This window comes from Paramormyrops kingsleyae, chromosome 7, assembly GCF_048594095.1.
Source record: "Paramormyrops kingsleyae isolate MSU_618 chromosome 7, PKINGS_0.4, whole genome shotgun sequence".
Classification (NCBI taxonomy): Eukaryota; Metazoa; Chordata; class Actinopteri; order Osteoglossiformes; family Mormyridae; genus Paramormyrops; species Paramormyrops kingsleyae.
The window spans coordinates 25,500,765-25,516,499 of NC_132803.1; the positions used below are offsets into that span (position 1 = coordinate 25,500,765).

General features: G+C 39.2%; 1 protein-coding gene across 3 annotated transcripts in view; it reads left to right on the top strand.

The window, feature by feature from the left end:
• Positions 1 to 15,735, top strand: part of zbtb7c (zinc finger and BTB domain containing 7C) — a 36,429-nt gene that overhangs the window by 4,872 nt on the left and 15,822 nt on the right. Inside the window, exon 2 of one of the 3 annotated variants that reach the window (XM_023792104.2) lies at positions 4,782 to 7,131. The gene's annotated coding sequence lies outside the window, so the exon portion shown is untranslated. Of the gene's footprint in view, positions 1 to 4,779; positions 7,132 to 13,612; positions 15,635 to 15,735 lie in introns of those variants that run through there. The other 2 variants (XM_023792105.2, XM_023792106.2) reach the window with 2 other exon arrangements.

Consider the following 15,735-nt stretch of genomic DNA (forward strand, 5'->3'; position numbering starts at 1 on the left):
CACCTGCAGTCTCTGTGAAGCTTGGTCAGATGCATCAAGTTGCTTCGGGATACTCAGCTCTCTGAGTGGCGATATGTGCATTCGAATTAACATGACGAATTTTCATGCATTTTCCCCATTATTTATAGCTATAAAAACTGCCTTTTCATTCACTGATTTAAGGTTATATGATACTTCACCATTCTCAATGCTGTTGAGTTTATTTTTTAGCAACCATTATATGGTACAAAGGACAATTCACTATTAAATCTGAAAGTCCAGCAATCCTCCGCACGTCGTAATGTAAATGTGGCCTTCTCAGAGAAAGCGATGTCTTAGATCACAAATGGAACATCTGTAAGAATTTGTAAGTGAGAATTTACATGAGTGTCATAAAGAACAGAGCTTCCTGAAATAGTCTTACAGAGGTGTTCTGCATCTCCAGGTGGGTGAATGTAAGGTGTGGGGATCTGGCACAGTCCCCGATATAGTCCAGGAGTATGCCTTCCTACATGCCAAGAATTGCAGGTTACCGCCGCTCAGTGTGGAGACTGAAAGTATGATAAATAATGAGGGCGGCAGATCCTGAAATAGCGACCCCCTTCTTTTCTGTGGTCTGCTTTTGTGAAGCTTTCGTCCACCCGTGACTTTCCAAGTGAAGCAGCCCTTCTGCCTCCTCCGTTTTGGTTAACATCTCAGCTAAATTTGCCACAGTGCTCCTGTAATTAAGCTGTGCTGGGAGGCACCATACATTCTGGCAGCTGGATTTTTTTTTTCATTCTCACTGCTTCTGAAATGCAGTTAAAGATAATTTTGCCAATTATTTAGAGCCATTGACCCTAATAAGACAGCAGATTTTATACAAATGTGCAAAACATTAAAAAGTGTATATATATATAATTTTTCTCCCATTTACAGTATGGGTGAACTTAAGAGCAGAATTGCCGTGCAATTAGTATTAGTTGTTTCACGCATTATTGTTATTTGACCGTCTTACTAAATATGCCCAGAAGTAGAGGCTCGTGGTTACTGCATTGGATCCTTTTATTTTTCTCCCTACTACAATGAGTCATAATACTGAATTACATAATTGACCTTGTATTACACCAGACCTTACATGGGTGGCTGTTAAATCTTTTTTTGTCATACCTGTGAGGGGGGCCTTTTATTTCCTTAGTGCCTACCAGACCCTGGAGGCTTCCCTCAGTCCAGGCTGAGTCACATGAGCCTAGCTTGGAGAAATCAGCAGTTTCAGTCATATTGATTATATAAGACTATACACAGCATGGACCTAGATGACTGGGATCTGAATTAGAAAGGTCAACATCAATCTTAGCTTCCTATGAAAATAATCTATATGACACAGTGTTGATATCAAAGCCGTGCTGAAAGGATACTTCTTGACATACTCAAGACAAACAAGATACAATCTACTTTTTCAAGCTTGCTGTTTTCATCTGGTTAGTACTTAGAAGTAATCGTCCCCTGAAAAAAAAATCTTGTCTTTTCAATGGACTTGACCACTAGAAATTATGTGTCAAAGACCTATGGCAATGATGTACGCCCTTTGATTCTTCAGTGAGATAAAAGGGGCGAAAGCAGACATTTGTGTCAACAGGTGGTTAAGCAGCTCTTGCCCACAGCAATAGCCGTCTATGTTTTCAAACCCTTTTACAAAGGGCCAGCTATTTTAACAAATCCCACAGAAACCCACAAACACCCAACAACTGATCATTTAAACTTCTGTATAATTATTTTTGGATGCAAGCGGAGATGATTATGCACGATATTCATTATGCTATTGACACACACAGTTACTACAGCTTAAAATTTGTAAACAAGTAACCATGGTTGCAATCCAGAATCTCTTTCAAATTTTGAATTGTTTCCTTTGGAAAATTTTGCCCTTAAACACTGTACATTACGCATTTTATTCAGTCAACTCTTTTACTGAATAATAATAAAATAAATAAAATGTAACTAATGAGAAAAGTATCATGTTACTTAGAATTATGTATATATTGTTACTTAATTACCTATATAAATGTGATCAATCATTTAAAAAATAACTTTGCAAAGTAAATTAGTAAAATGTGAGGAGTTCACATGTCCTGTCCATCTTATGTGGGTTTTCTCTGGGTACACTGGTTTCCAGAGGCATGTATTTAGGCTAACTGGTATCTGTGAATTTCCGGCAGAGTGTGCCTGTGTGCCCCGTGACTGACAGGTGTCCCGGCCTGGTGTCCCTCAGTCCTGCTCCCAGTGCTGTCTGGGTTAGGCTCTGGCCCCTGCGTCGCCCTGACCAAGCTAAGATTGGTTGGTCACACTGTTTATGCCACAATTGATAAGATGCTCATTATAAAATTTTACATTTCCTTTAATGTTTAACATCTCCTTCCATATATGCAAACTGGACACACAGAGTTGGGGTGGGAAATTAGCGTCAGCTTATTAATTTCAGAAATATTATACATACTAATCAGTAAATAACTGGTGACATTTTTGCTGAGCCTATCTGTAATGGATTTTTAACTTTTTTAATGTCCATACCTTTACTGGGCAATCCTACTCCAGTGAAATTCTTTTTTGAGGGAAACACCTTTAATGGGGAGGTAGAATTCTTGCAGTTTACTCTTACAAGAAAACTACAATGAGACATTTATATAATAAAAAGCAGATTAATTATCATAACATTTTATGTGTTTTCAGATCAAATAATAACTTTCCATTTTCAGTGCTTAAAAATAAAAAAACTACTTGACATCAAACAGATACAAGGGAAACAACCAACAGAAGAATATTTTAAAAGAATGCAAACATAGTTACATTTAAAAATCATACAGAAAAAGCCATGATGAGCCAAAATGTGTATGTGTGTGTGCGCGCGCGCACGCATGTATGTGTGAGATTGTATGTGCGTGTGTCATGTATATATTTACTGTATATACTGTATTTACATGTATATATGGTTAAGGTTAGGGCTGGGTAGGGGTTAAGGTTGTCATGGTTGGGATTTGGGTTTTGTCCATAGAAATGAATGGATGGTCCCCACACAGTGTGTGTGTGTGTGTGTGTGTGTGTGTGTGTCTGTGTGTGTGTGTGTGTGGATTATGTTTATATTACATCGTGGGCACCAAATGTACCTCACAATGTGATAAAAACCTGTTATTTTGACTTTGTTAGGTCCATTTTCCAGGTCCCCACAATTATCTGTGAATGCAATCAAAAAACGAAAAATGCCAAAACTCTCGTATTTTGTTTGGTTACTTATGGTTAAGGTTAGGGCTGGGTAGGGGTTAAGGTCATTTTGTTAGGATTCGACTTTACGCCATAGAAATAATTGGAGAGTCCCCACAAAGATATAATTACAAACGTGTGTGTGTGTGTGCGGTTTAGGTTTGTATTACATTGTGGGAACCAAATGTCCCCCACAAGGTAATAAAAACCTGTTATTTTGACATTTTCGGGTCCGTTTTTCAGGTCCCCATAAAGATTTGCGAATGCAATCACAAAAGTAAAAATGCCAAATGTCGCGTAAAGAGTTTTCCCCATAGAGCCATAATGTACAATGAAAGACAATGGGCCGCCACAATTGGCTAGTTTGCCTATAAATGAGGTCGAATGTGTAAGTTTGTTTCAATCCTGTGCCGAACAGGTTAAATCCATAAGAGTAATAAAGCAGCTGCCCACCCCCACCTCCAGCTACCAGGGTGGGTAGGATGTATGTTGAGCGCGAGCTGTGTGAAACTGTGTAGGAGAGGCTAAGAAAAACATTCCGGCCTGGCAGCAATATTGTTGGAGGGGAGGCAGGGGGACAGGGAGAGAGAGAAGGGAGAGGTGAGGTAATATCTCTGGGAAAGTGTGGCTGGATCGCATTCTTCTCTCTGTCTCCGAATGTAGTGAGATGTGGAGGCTTGGCAGGGAGAACCGGAGGGTGGGGGGTGGGGGAGGGGGCGAGCCTGTACTAACCAGCCTGACAGCTCAAGGGGGTGTAGGCTTTGGCACTAAGAACCACCATTATTTAATCCCCCAACCTTTCCACCACGCACTTTCCGAAACACACACGCACGCTGGCTCGCTTTCGGCATGGCTTTGAGTGTTTGTTGGCGAAACCTCTTGGGATTATGGACGCTCTCGTGTCTCAGACTCCCTTTGTGGAAGGTAGACTCGTACCTCCACCACTGGCTTCCAACTCATCGCCTTACATGTCTGGGTACATTCTCCGGTCTTTGGCATCATATGTTTAAGACCAAAGACAAAGTGTCTTTCTAACTGCCCTAACGCCAAGTATCAAGGTTGGTCTGGTCACAGCTGTAAGGAACCAATGCTCAGATGCAAACTTGGGATTTAAAATGAACGTGCCAGATGAAAACAGCACCTTGACTGTGGTCCATGTGCGCATTATGTGACAGGACAGAGATTTTTAGCAATGATAAGTGCAGATAAAGTGTCCAAAATAGCTGGTCAGTATAGACCCTAGTTACTCTATATTGTTCAAAATAATTTCGGCCTAGATAATACTTCACAACTGCAACAATGTTACATGCATGTACTGCTAAATACTTCACAGATACTTTTCTCATTCAAGTAAGTGATGTATACCTACTGAATGCATCTATTCAACAGTGTATGACGTTTCCTCACAGTCTACATATAAGCCATAAAAAAAAGAGCTGCTAAAATTCTTAGCTTTAACAGTGATTAGGTTAATTAGCAGAAGTAGAAACCTGTGTAAAAGTCTATGGCAAAAAGATATCCAATTGGTTTTCAGTAATACTATTGTCTGATGCTTTCACCCGCAGATATGATGCAAAAGACAGGTAATGTTGTGATACTGCCGACGTACATTCAGAAGGAACAATGTTGCCCAATCAGTACGCCCAATGCTCAGAGTCAAAGGCAAGGGGAATGGCAGGTATGGTATATAGACATGGATAAGACATTCATTGAAAAGACCTGAGAAATACGACAGAAACATTGCTTATGGACAGAGCAGGTAGGTGTTTGTTTTGTCTGAAAGTGTCCAGATGTTCGGCTGAAGACAATAGCAGAGTTTACTTTAACAACCTATTATAGCAATAGAGATGACCTGACCATTATTAGAAAAAAAGATAGTGGTCTGTTATATACGCAGGAAGTAGCTGACTTCTGTGACAGCGGGAATTTTGTCCTGATATGAATTTCGTGCGTCTAACATTTGCCCGTTTTCTTGCTCGGATGTTTATATGCTAGAACCTAAGCATGCTCTGGGGATGATGTGAAGTCTTGGGCTCAAACTGGGAGTCACAGAGCAAGAGCAAAGATACAGAAAAGTGTGGGTGTAGTCTATGGTATTTGTCAAGTCAGCTAGAAAATAAAAGTTGTTCTCAAAAGATCCTGAAGAAAAAAAAAACTTTCCAAAATTTTCATTGTATCATTGTGCATCAGTATTTCTGTTTAGCATTAAGACCACTGTTTGTAGCACTTAGGAAAATTGTAGGAAAATTACAGAACTGACAGTCAGGTTGCAATTATTTCTCAGCAGCATATAATTGTTACTTGTTTGGTGAATATAGTAACTGATGGCCCTGTTTTTTCTGTTCTAATTTGAGAAGTATTTTACATATAGTAATGTTGCAAGAGAGGTGAGTATTTAAGCTCTCTATTAAGTTAAAGGTCTTTATACTGGCCTGTGTAATATCTGAAATTTTAAAGCGCCTTTTTTCTTCTATTTGATAAATTTGAATTGTGCCAACGAATTACCAGTTTTACAAACAGGATGGTACCTTTTCCAGTTGCTGTAATTATTTCAACTAACTTTGGAACTTTCATGGATTGGAAATACTACACTTTATAATCAACAGCAGGCAACAAATTTACTCTCAGTCAGGTCTACTGATAAAGATTAAGAAAAAGTAATGCTGTGTATATCGTGGCAGATGTTTATGGGTCCATTTGAGTTCTTATGTTATGTGGTACAGTGTATTATATGCCATATTAAACATTATGGACGCCTTCGAGTGGTCAGAGATCATGTATGTTGTGTTGTATATCGTATCATTTGACTTCCCCTGCCGGCCCCTGGAGGATGGGCTCCCCCTTTGAGTTTGGTTCCTTCCTTCTAGGGAGTTCTTCCTTGCCACTGTCGCCTCTGGCTTGCTCACTAGGGGCTTTGGGTGGAGATTCTATGAAGCGCTTTGAGACAATGTAATGTTATACCATAGATGAGTTACATACAGGAAATAATTTACTGTAGTTATAAAGATTGCACCCATAGCTTCCAGGATAGGCACTGGAACCCCGTGACCCTGAATAGGACAAGCGGGTAAAGAAAATGGATGGGTGGATGGATGGATGGATGGTCTTAAACATGAACTTAATCTGAATTATATGTATTTATAGCTGCCTCTGAAACTTGGATTGAAAAGTAACTTAAGATTGATAAATCAATTAAAAGACACAACAACACAAAACTGTACAGAATACGCTTTTAATATGTCAGTTTAATGTCAGAGTACACCAATATAATATTTACTGTTTTGTAATGTTACTTTTCAGATTTGAATTACTGATTCTCTGGCACGCTATTTTATTAAAATGTCTGCAGTCACTTATTGTTTGAACAGCAAAATATCGGTACATAAAAAGCATCACAAAAAGAGATCATGCATACTGCTAGTAACTTTTCCGTTTCATTTGATTGTGCCGGCATTTCGTGACAGAAATCACACCTTTAAACGGTCTTGTAGTTGTACAGCACCTGCTAACAGGTACAGAGTTGTAGGCCAGCGCACACTCCCTCCCACACAGCTCTGATAGCCTGTTAGCCTCTTCACACAGAAGTAGTACTGAACAGCCCAGAAGCAGCTTCACGGGCTCATCTGTGAGCTACATCATTATCTGTGCAGCAGCACAGGTGAATGTGCAGGGACCGCTGCCAAATAGTTTTGGTTAGGAGGGAGGGGTGCTCGGTGGTGGGTGTGTACTCTTTTCATATATAACCATTTGGTGGAACAGTTTGTTTCCCTCTTACGGGTAACTGACACACCTCCGGCAGGAAAATTGAGCTCTTCTGTCTTTCTCTCTCATTTTCACATGCCGCAAAGGATAAGACTCTGCTTCCTGACAAGAACTGGGGGCGAGGCGATTTGAAAAACGGCTATCTACTGAAAGGTCAGCAGTATTTATCAAAACATGATTCTTTTCCTGTGTTTTTACGAAGTATGACTCTATGAAGGGGTCAAAGGGTTTAAAGAGTTACTGTGTGCATGACATCTCAGGTTGTCTTTGGTGTTGAGATAAGGTCTCCAGATTGTTTCTGGATTGGGTGGGGCTAAAGACCACTGCAACACATTGTTAATGCCGTCTTTTTGCATTCCCAAAGGGGCTATCTGCACTTAACACCAGGTACAATGTGGGTAACCAAGATTACTGTAAACTTGGTTTGGGGCAGTTACATATTGGGAATTGTGCAGCAGTTGGGAAGACACAGCAGAGATATTTATAAGGATTTATTTATATATGTATTAATGGAAAGTTGTGTTTTTTTGCTATATTTCATATCACATTACAGTGTCATTTGTATATTTTATATGATGTTTTAGTTTAACAACACATATGATTAATATGTATAATATAGGATCACTTATATATGTAAACATTCACCAGGTCAATAATAATCATCATCCCCGCTGCATATCTTATCATCCTTGACATCATACATGGAAATGCCTTTTTAATGCACTAAAATATGATTCAATACATTTTCAGTATAGTTTAATTACAGCAGAATTATCATTCATAAAATCTACTTACAATGATAACAACCTTACATTTGCCATGAAGTACTCCTAATTAATTACAAATATATAATGCAAAAAATACAACTGTATGGTGAATGTGTGCTTCTTGCAGAATGTCAAGGCATTTAAGATTATTTCACAAAATCCTGTGAAGCATTGTTGGCTAATAATGTTTGGTATTTGATACGCAGGACTAAATATATACCACTAACCCACATACTGCTTTTATAGCATTTATCATGAGACATTTCAATGCAGAAATAATTTTTTTCATTGCTTGTCATTTAGACTAAGTTTGGGGCAGACTTTGTATTATGAGGATGATTACTAGGTCCTGGAATCTCATTTGTATTTTATCATGTGTGGCCATCGTAGTGAAATCACAGGGGATCACAGGTGCCTTTCTAGAGCTTTCAGCAGGCGATAATATTACAGTGCTGTAGTCATTCTTTTTTAACCAGGTGAAAATGAATTGATTTTAAATCAGAACACTGTGTTTGCATGTTGGGCATTTCTGTAAATAATTGACAAATAATGGTGAATTTTGTTCTGTTCATTTGAGCTTGTTCAAAGGGTTATTTGGGGATAATAGCCACACCCTAGTCTATTTAGTCAAAGGTTTCATTACCTTTGGTTCAGACATAGTTTATCAATGTTGAACCTGTTCCTGGGAGCTCCTTTGTTTCCACCAGGATATTTTTACATTGGCATATTCACAAGTATTTCTGCCGTAATTCCTATTATTTACTGTGAGTGAGAACACTTTAAGCACTGTGGTATTTAGGTTAGTCTGTACAAATAACACAAAAACCTGTTACATGTATACAAAATTTGTTCATACAGTATATATGCAATGTATATATATTTCAAAAAATGAGATTAAATTGAAATACAATTTTCAATCATGTAATGTTGTGTTTTGCATATATAACACAGTACCGATAACTATTTAAATACAAGTGCTTAGTATATATAATTAGTATGCATAATTTACTAAATATAGTTAAAATGTGACGCAGCAGAGGCCTCTTCGAGGGGTGCGACAACAAAAGAATGGCTGAACTGGTCACCTGAGCGGGCAGCTCAGCGTTTCTGCCGATCCTCTGCAGCTAAGCTGCCCCACTGCCGTGGTGTGTTCGTCCGTGCAAACGACATGGTCTATGTGTGCACACAATCCTCCTCCGTAGCAGCAGAAGCACAGGTTCAATGAGTAAGCGTTAGGCCATGGGTGGCGGAGCACAGATGAATAGAGGGTGGGAGGAAGGCCTGAAGAGGCTTTTCAGGGTGGGAGGCAAGATCCGTGCCAAAAAAACAAGTTTGGGGATTTGTGTACTTTGTGTTACTCACAACTCTTTTTGAAAGCTGTCAGGTACATACTAACACACCCAGAGGTCTTTCTGCTTAATATCAAGGCTGTAAAGAACACACGTCATTGTGCTAGGATCTCCACAAGCATGAGACCCACTATGTTCCAATCGCTACACACATCGTATCAATAATAGGAAATTGTAACTGTCATAGGCAAAGTGGTCTGTAATATTTAAGGTGAATGCATTTGTAAAATTAAACATCAACAAGCTACTACCTTCATACTAACAATATATATTGTGTGGCACGTACCAAACAGAGCCTGCAACTGAAATGGATGAATACCCATCAGCGGATACCTAGAAATATCATTGGACATTAAGTTCAAATGAAAGGCAAGGATCATTCAAGCCAGTGCAAATCAATGGAAGCCCTCAGATCGCGGTCTGTTCCACATGTGAACAAGCGATAGAGGCGGGGCCAATGAAATAGGCCGTTACAGCCATCATGTATTTCTGAATGAACGCATGTAGAGCTTTGAAAACAGGTCTGGGGGATGCATATTAATCTCAGAAATGTATTTTGTATTTTCTTCTAAAGATCATAGTTTTGAAAACTGGGTCCACCCACTGGTGTGAAGAGAAGAGGGATCTCACCATAAGAGAGAACTGTGTGGGTCCTATCTCTGAAAAGGAGGCCGCATTGATCCGCCTACGTGCTGAGGCACAGATCACTTTTGATGCGTGAGAACTGCTGTTGCTCATGCCGGACAGATATCAGGTACAGCCGTGACACGGAGACGGGAGAGAGCAGGAAGGGAATCCGGGCGAATGTCTGCCATTTGGCGCCCCAGCCTTTGCATGAGGCTGTCTTGACAGGCGTCTGTAGCCTCTGCCCTCCAGCCTGGCTGGTTTTAATTAGTAGGTGTTGGACTGCCGGAGGGCAGGCAGAGCCGATCTGACCGTCATCTGCTGGCCCTCATTATCACAGAGAGAAGGTGTCCTTGCTCACCCCGAGGTCCTAACCCAAACAGGGTAAACACATTAAATCACCCTCAAGGCTCTACTATAAATGTGGCTGATCAACTTGTTAAAGTAGCTACACTAAACAATCAGTACTTTACGCTCGTATAGCGAGAACATCAGTCACACAGATCTGGGGGTAATTAACAAACTTTTTTTTGTTGGTCTAATGCGTAAAGATCAGCCCTCCCCACTTCCCAAGAGAAAACCGTATATTGGAATTTGAAAACCTACTAAACAAAAAAAAAAAATAATAATATATTTGTCAGCTAAAAGTATTGTGACCCCTTCCTCCTCTCACCATGCGGAGTGTGTGCAGAGGAGCAATAATGACCTTGCTTCTGGAAGATTTGGAGTCGTGGGGGGTTGTCCTTGGAGGCCTGAGTGGAAGGTTTTCCCACCTAAGGAGGTCTGAGAAGCGTGGGCCTATCTGCAGAGGGATTTATTGGCAGGCGAGCAGCCGTGGGGGTGCCAGAAGCTTTCCCACAACCTCAGTCTTCCCAAACACCAGGAGAGGAGAAGGTGAGGACAGCAGACTTAGCTTACAGTACATGAGCTGCAACAGATACCAGTAGAACCTACAGCACAGGTGTCTAACTCCATTTCTAGCTGTCCATGTCTATGCAGCCTTTTGTTTCAAGATCCCATAATTATTTAATTTGTGCATTTTTTATAGATATTTTAGCCTGTTTTCAGGAACTACGCACTTAGGCGATATGCTAAGCTAGTATTTTAAGGTTTTTTTGTCCGCGTGCAATGAGCAAATTTAAGATAATGAGCTCCAACATGACCAAATAATTTCAATGCATGTAGAGTGTTCAGTTCTGTAGTTAATGTACTAGTTGTTCTGAGAGTCCCCAATTTTATTCTTCAGAATCGTAATGCTAGAGGTAACCCTCAGGTCCGACTGCTCAATGCCTTCCAACCAGAGCTTGTCCTTGTGCTGGGATACACATAACAGCGTTCAAAGTCCATTCTCAACATGGAGAGGTTTACTTGACCAAGGTTATGTGTCATCTTCATGTACTGTAGGAGAATCTTGACATATCTCCTAGGGTAAGGACTAATGTGATTGAACACAATCACATTAGCTTGCACTCGTTTTTAAGAAAATTTGTCTTGGCTAGATAAGCTGAGCAAATAGTATCAGGGAAACAACATGTTTTTAATATATACAGTTACGAAGGGGTTCTGTTCCCTAAGTCTGCCTTTACATCTGAACAATAATGATACAGTCATGTCTGCATCTACCATTGAGGGCATTTTGGTTTTTTGCATTTTTTTCCACTATCTTTTGTCATTGAAATTATTTTTCAAAATTATTATTGGCGCTCTCAGAAAGAGGCAAAAATTCACAAGTTACACTATAGTTTGAAAAAAAATTCTCGGGGGGGGGGTCATGCTCCTGAACACCCCTAGGAAGGGGTAACACTTTTGACCTCGGTATTTTTAAAGTCTTGGCAGCGGCCCTGAATACAGTCCATAATAATAATTACTATGTAGTAATAATAAAGTAACTATATACTGTAGTGTAGTGTATGGCGAGCCAACAAACCACTGAAGCCATTCAATGCTGTCATCAGCATCTCAAAGTAGTGCATGCATTCGCTATTACAAACCATTGTATTTAACCTAAATTTTTTATATAATAGGTAATAGTGATACAGAGTAGATAGTAAGGATTTTGGGTCCATTGTAGTGGTGGAAGCCTTTAAATTAGGGAGCAGGTTATAATGTGACTAAACATTTATGGTAATTTTAAAAGAATACAGAACTAAAGGTGCTTGACAGAGCACAGATCTAGTTGGATGCAGTGTTTTCTCTGGTTGAAAAATTGTAGGACAGGATGCAGCTGGCCTGACAGATTTCCTGTAAACTTGTTCCCAAATAGCGAAAAGATGTAGCTGGAGGTATCTTGTCGTACCCTGTCGAGAGGAGAGGAAGGCTATGGCGACACTCTGAGATTGTAACTAAGACCCTATAATTGACTTTTTAGATATACACTGGTCTCCACTCCATTCATCTTCGATAAAAACCTAACAGAGCAGGAAATTGGATATGGAGATGAATGCATGCTGGGAGACCCTGGCAGGAACAGCATGTGTGACAGCAAACAGGTACTGCAGAACTCAACACTTACTCAGCGTTCGCTTACAGGGTGCGACCGGGGCGCGAACAGACTGCACATAAACTTCTTTTAAGTAAAAGTTGAAAGATGTTAATGTAGAAGACTACATACTTGTAAAAGAAAACATGGCCAGCGATACCTTTTACAGTGAAAAAGTACTCTGGAAAATGGAAAGCAAATAGTCTGAAATAGTTGTTCTCTTATTTAAACTAGCGAACAGTGAAGCAAAGAAAAAAAAACAAACACTACGAAGGTATACATCATACTGAAAATATTTGGAAATATGAAAATATAAATATAACATAAGAAAACTTCTAAACGACAAATTTTAACGGCATAAACATAAAAGTACTATTATCAAAACACAAAGCTGAGTGAATGTTTACTTCATTCCTTTCCTCCGCAGGAGTGGAAACATGGTCATTTACTCTTAAAAGTATTCCAAATGCAGTTGGGGCTACTGAAACTGAATTATGGAAATAAGGAAATTGTTTTTTTTTTTTGGTTAAGATTCCAAGGTGGAAAGTCCATTAAATACATTGGGTACTTTACCTGCTAGAGGTCTTTATGACAACAAGCAGAACACAGTCCTGCAGTACTGAGGGCTTGTCTGGTCAACGACTGTTTAGCGGCTTTCTTGTTTGTATGTTCTCTATAAAATCTAATATAAAACTTTTAAATATAAAATCTTGCGCTTTTATATTAATAATATCAGATTATATATGTTTAAGAAGAAACCTGGAAGCTTTAAATGGAAATAATTCAATTATAATATTAATCCAATGTTCATAGCAGAATTCAAAGTAACAGATATTTGTATTGAATCCAAGGTGTGTGTGTGCTTTGTGCCTGCGTATCTGTTGTGTGTGGGAGTATGTAAAAGTACACACACACACACACACGCTCACACACATGCTTCTATATATGGAAGTTATATAATATGAATGGTACGGCGGTGCAGTAGGTACCATTGTTGCCAGGGTTCATAGTTAAAATTTGGCTCATAGAATTAGCGTATTCACAGGAGTTTCCTCCGGGTACTTCAAGTTTGTTTCATAATCCAGAGACTCGCACCTAAAGTGAAGAGATGAGTCTAAATCACCTGATTACAGTATGTGTCAGTGCCTAGTAATGGACCAGCGTCCTTTCCAGGGTTTGCCCTGCCTTCCACTCCATGAACTGAAGCACCATGGCTATAGTCACTAAAAGTACCTGATACGCAATAAATGCAAAAAGTGTACATCTCTTGGTATGTGTGCTGTATGAGGCAGTTGAATGAACGCATTACCCCTGTTGGTTTAATTTCAGTATTGCTATTCAGTAACATTGATACAAATGTATAACTTTTATTGCTGTGCATTATTTTCCCGTTTTTTTCCATTTCTGCCATAAATATATATTTTGGTAGACATAACACAACACTGGAGCTTGTAAAATGAGTTAAAAATCAGCGCAGCGTAACTAGGTCACTTCTTTACAGGGCCTGATCTACTTACTCCTCTAATTACTGCTGCTGTTAATTTTTTTGATGTTCTGTCCATATTGTTCCTGCTAGGTTCTTAATTAAATTTATTACATTTACATTTATCTTTATTTAGCAGCTGCTTTTGTCCAAAGCGACTTGCATTTAAGATTAATAGTACAAAACACACACAGAGTCGACTATGGATAAGTGCAGCCAGGCTGATCTTCTGAACGCCCAGTTATTAAAGCTTGTTTCTTCCTAATACCTAAAATGTGAAGAATATCCTGGTGGTTCTGTGTCATGCAATTTTATTAGTGTTTAATATTTTGTTTTGAATGTTTTTGTTATTTTATGACATTCAGCATCACTGCCATCACATTTCCTTATACTGAAAAGCATCAAGAAAATATGATTGTGTATTACAATTACTTTACATAAAAATTTCATACATTAATGCAAAAAGGGAATTCGCTAAAGCTGAAGTATTGAGCAGTGGGGTCTCACCATCTTTTTGGAAATAACAATACCTATGTATTATTTATATATTTAAAAAAAACTGATCACACCCAATGCAAGCCTTTAAGCCGAGTCTAAGGTTAATGAAAGTTCCTGTGGTCTTTTCAGGCCTCAGAATTGAAGCATGTGTGAAGCTGTTTTATAAAAAACGGGGATGTTATGCATTTTACCTGTTTTGTGCGGAATGTTGTTCATAATCCGGACTGAGAACCTATTTATCCATAGTGTTTACTGAGCAGTATGTGACTGTGTGTAGTAAATTGTGTGGTTATTGTCAAGTTTGTTTGGCTTTATTAACTTATCAATGAGGTTCAAGAAACCCACATGTGGCTCAGTAACCAGGCACTCTCTCCCTGTCCAAATTCAATGGTGATGTTTCACTTTCAACATTTCAGATGGTTTGGTTTTCGGTGACACACACAGACATGGTATCAGTACAGTCTATTCATTCTACATCATTAAATGAAAAATATGTTCACATTGCGCTTTTTCACAATTTTTAGCTTGTTTTTAAGGTACTCTTAGAAAATTACACAACAGAAATGATACATTATATTTACTGAATATAAAATGTATTGCTTTCCATAAGAATATTTAAATAAAAATATCATAGCTTCACTGACCCTAACCATCCAATAGGAAAAGCAGCTAGATGCAAATAAATTTAAAGCCATTTTCCACAAGAACAAAATCCAGCCTTTATTCAATGTTCTTAAACCTGGTAGAAACTAAAGTGCTTTTTATTTATCTGTTCTACTCTTGTGTAAAAATGATTTCATTATTCACAGTGACTCTGAAGTACATTCGTCAGCAGTACATATGTTCAGAAGCTACAGTACATCCATTGTTAACCTCAATGAATTTAATGAGGCCCAGTTTTTTTTTTAAATTATCAGTCAAAAGTGGTGGAGGGTATGTAACTAGTGTATCTAGATTTTATTTATTGTCTGTTTTCCATTACAAAATAACTCCTCCAACTGCAAGTAAATCTAACAAAACTAAAAATTCATTTCGTCTGACCTAAATCAAAGGATGTCTGTGCTATGAGCTTATTACACACTGTGCTTAACTTGTGTTGTGGAGGTGGATGGGTATTATTATCTCTCAGCTACCCACCCTGCTATAAAAACTAGCGGTGCGACATCGCAACAGTGCAGAGCTGCCGCTCTCCCTCCCGTGGTGCTACAGACAAGCCTGCCTCTCCAGAACACCAGCGTTCCTCATAAGCACATTTCCTAAAGGGGGGAGATTCAGAAGACCTCAGCACCTCCTCTCATTCCTGTTGTTTTCTGGATATCTCCGTGGCTCCTGAACGGGTGGCTGATAAAACGTGACTGTGAATGGAAAGACAGTTTCGTCTTGGTGGCGTGAGGAGATGAGAGAGGTCACTGCACATTGCCCCTTTGCCTCGGGATAAAACGTGAGGAATCACAAGGTGGGTGCTGATTACTGTGTAAGGATTTACTGTACCTGGTGGAACATTCAGGTGTGAGTACGGACATGTGTACAGAGTGTGGGAGGTCTTTCTGCATATAT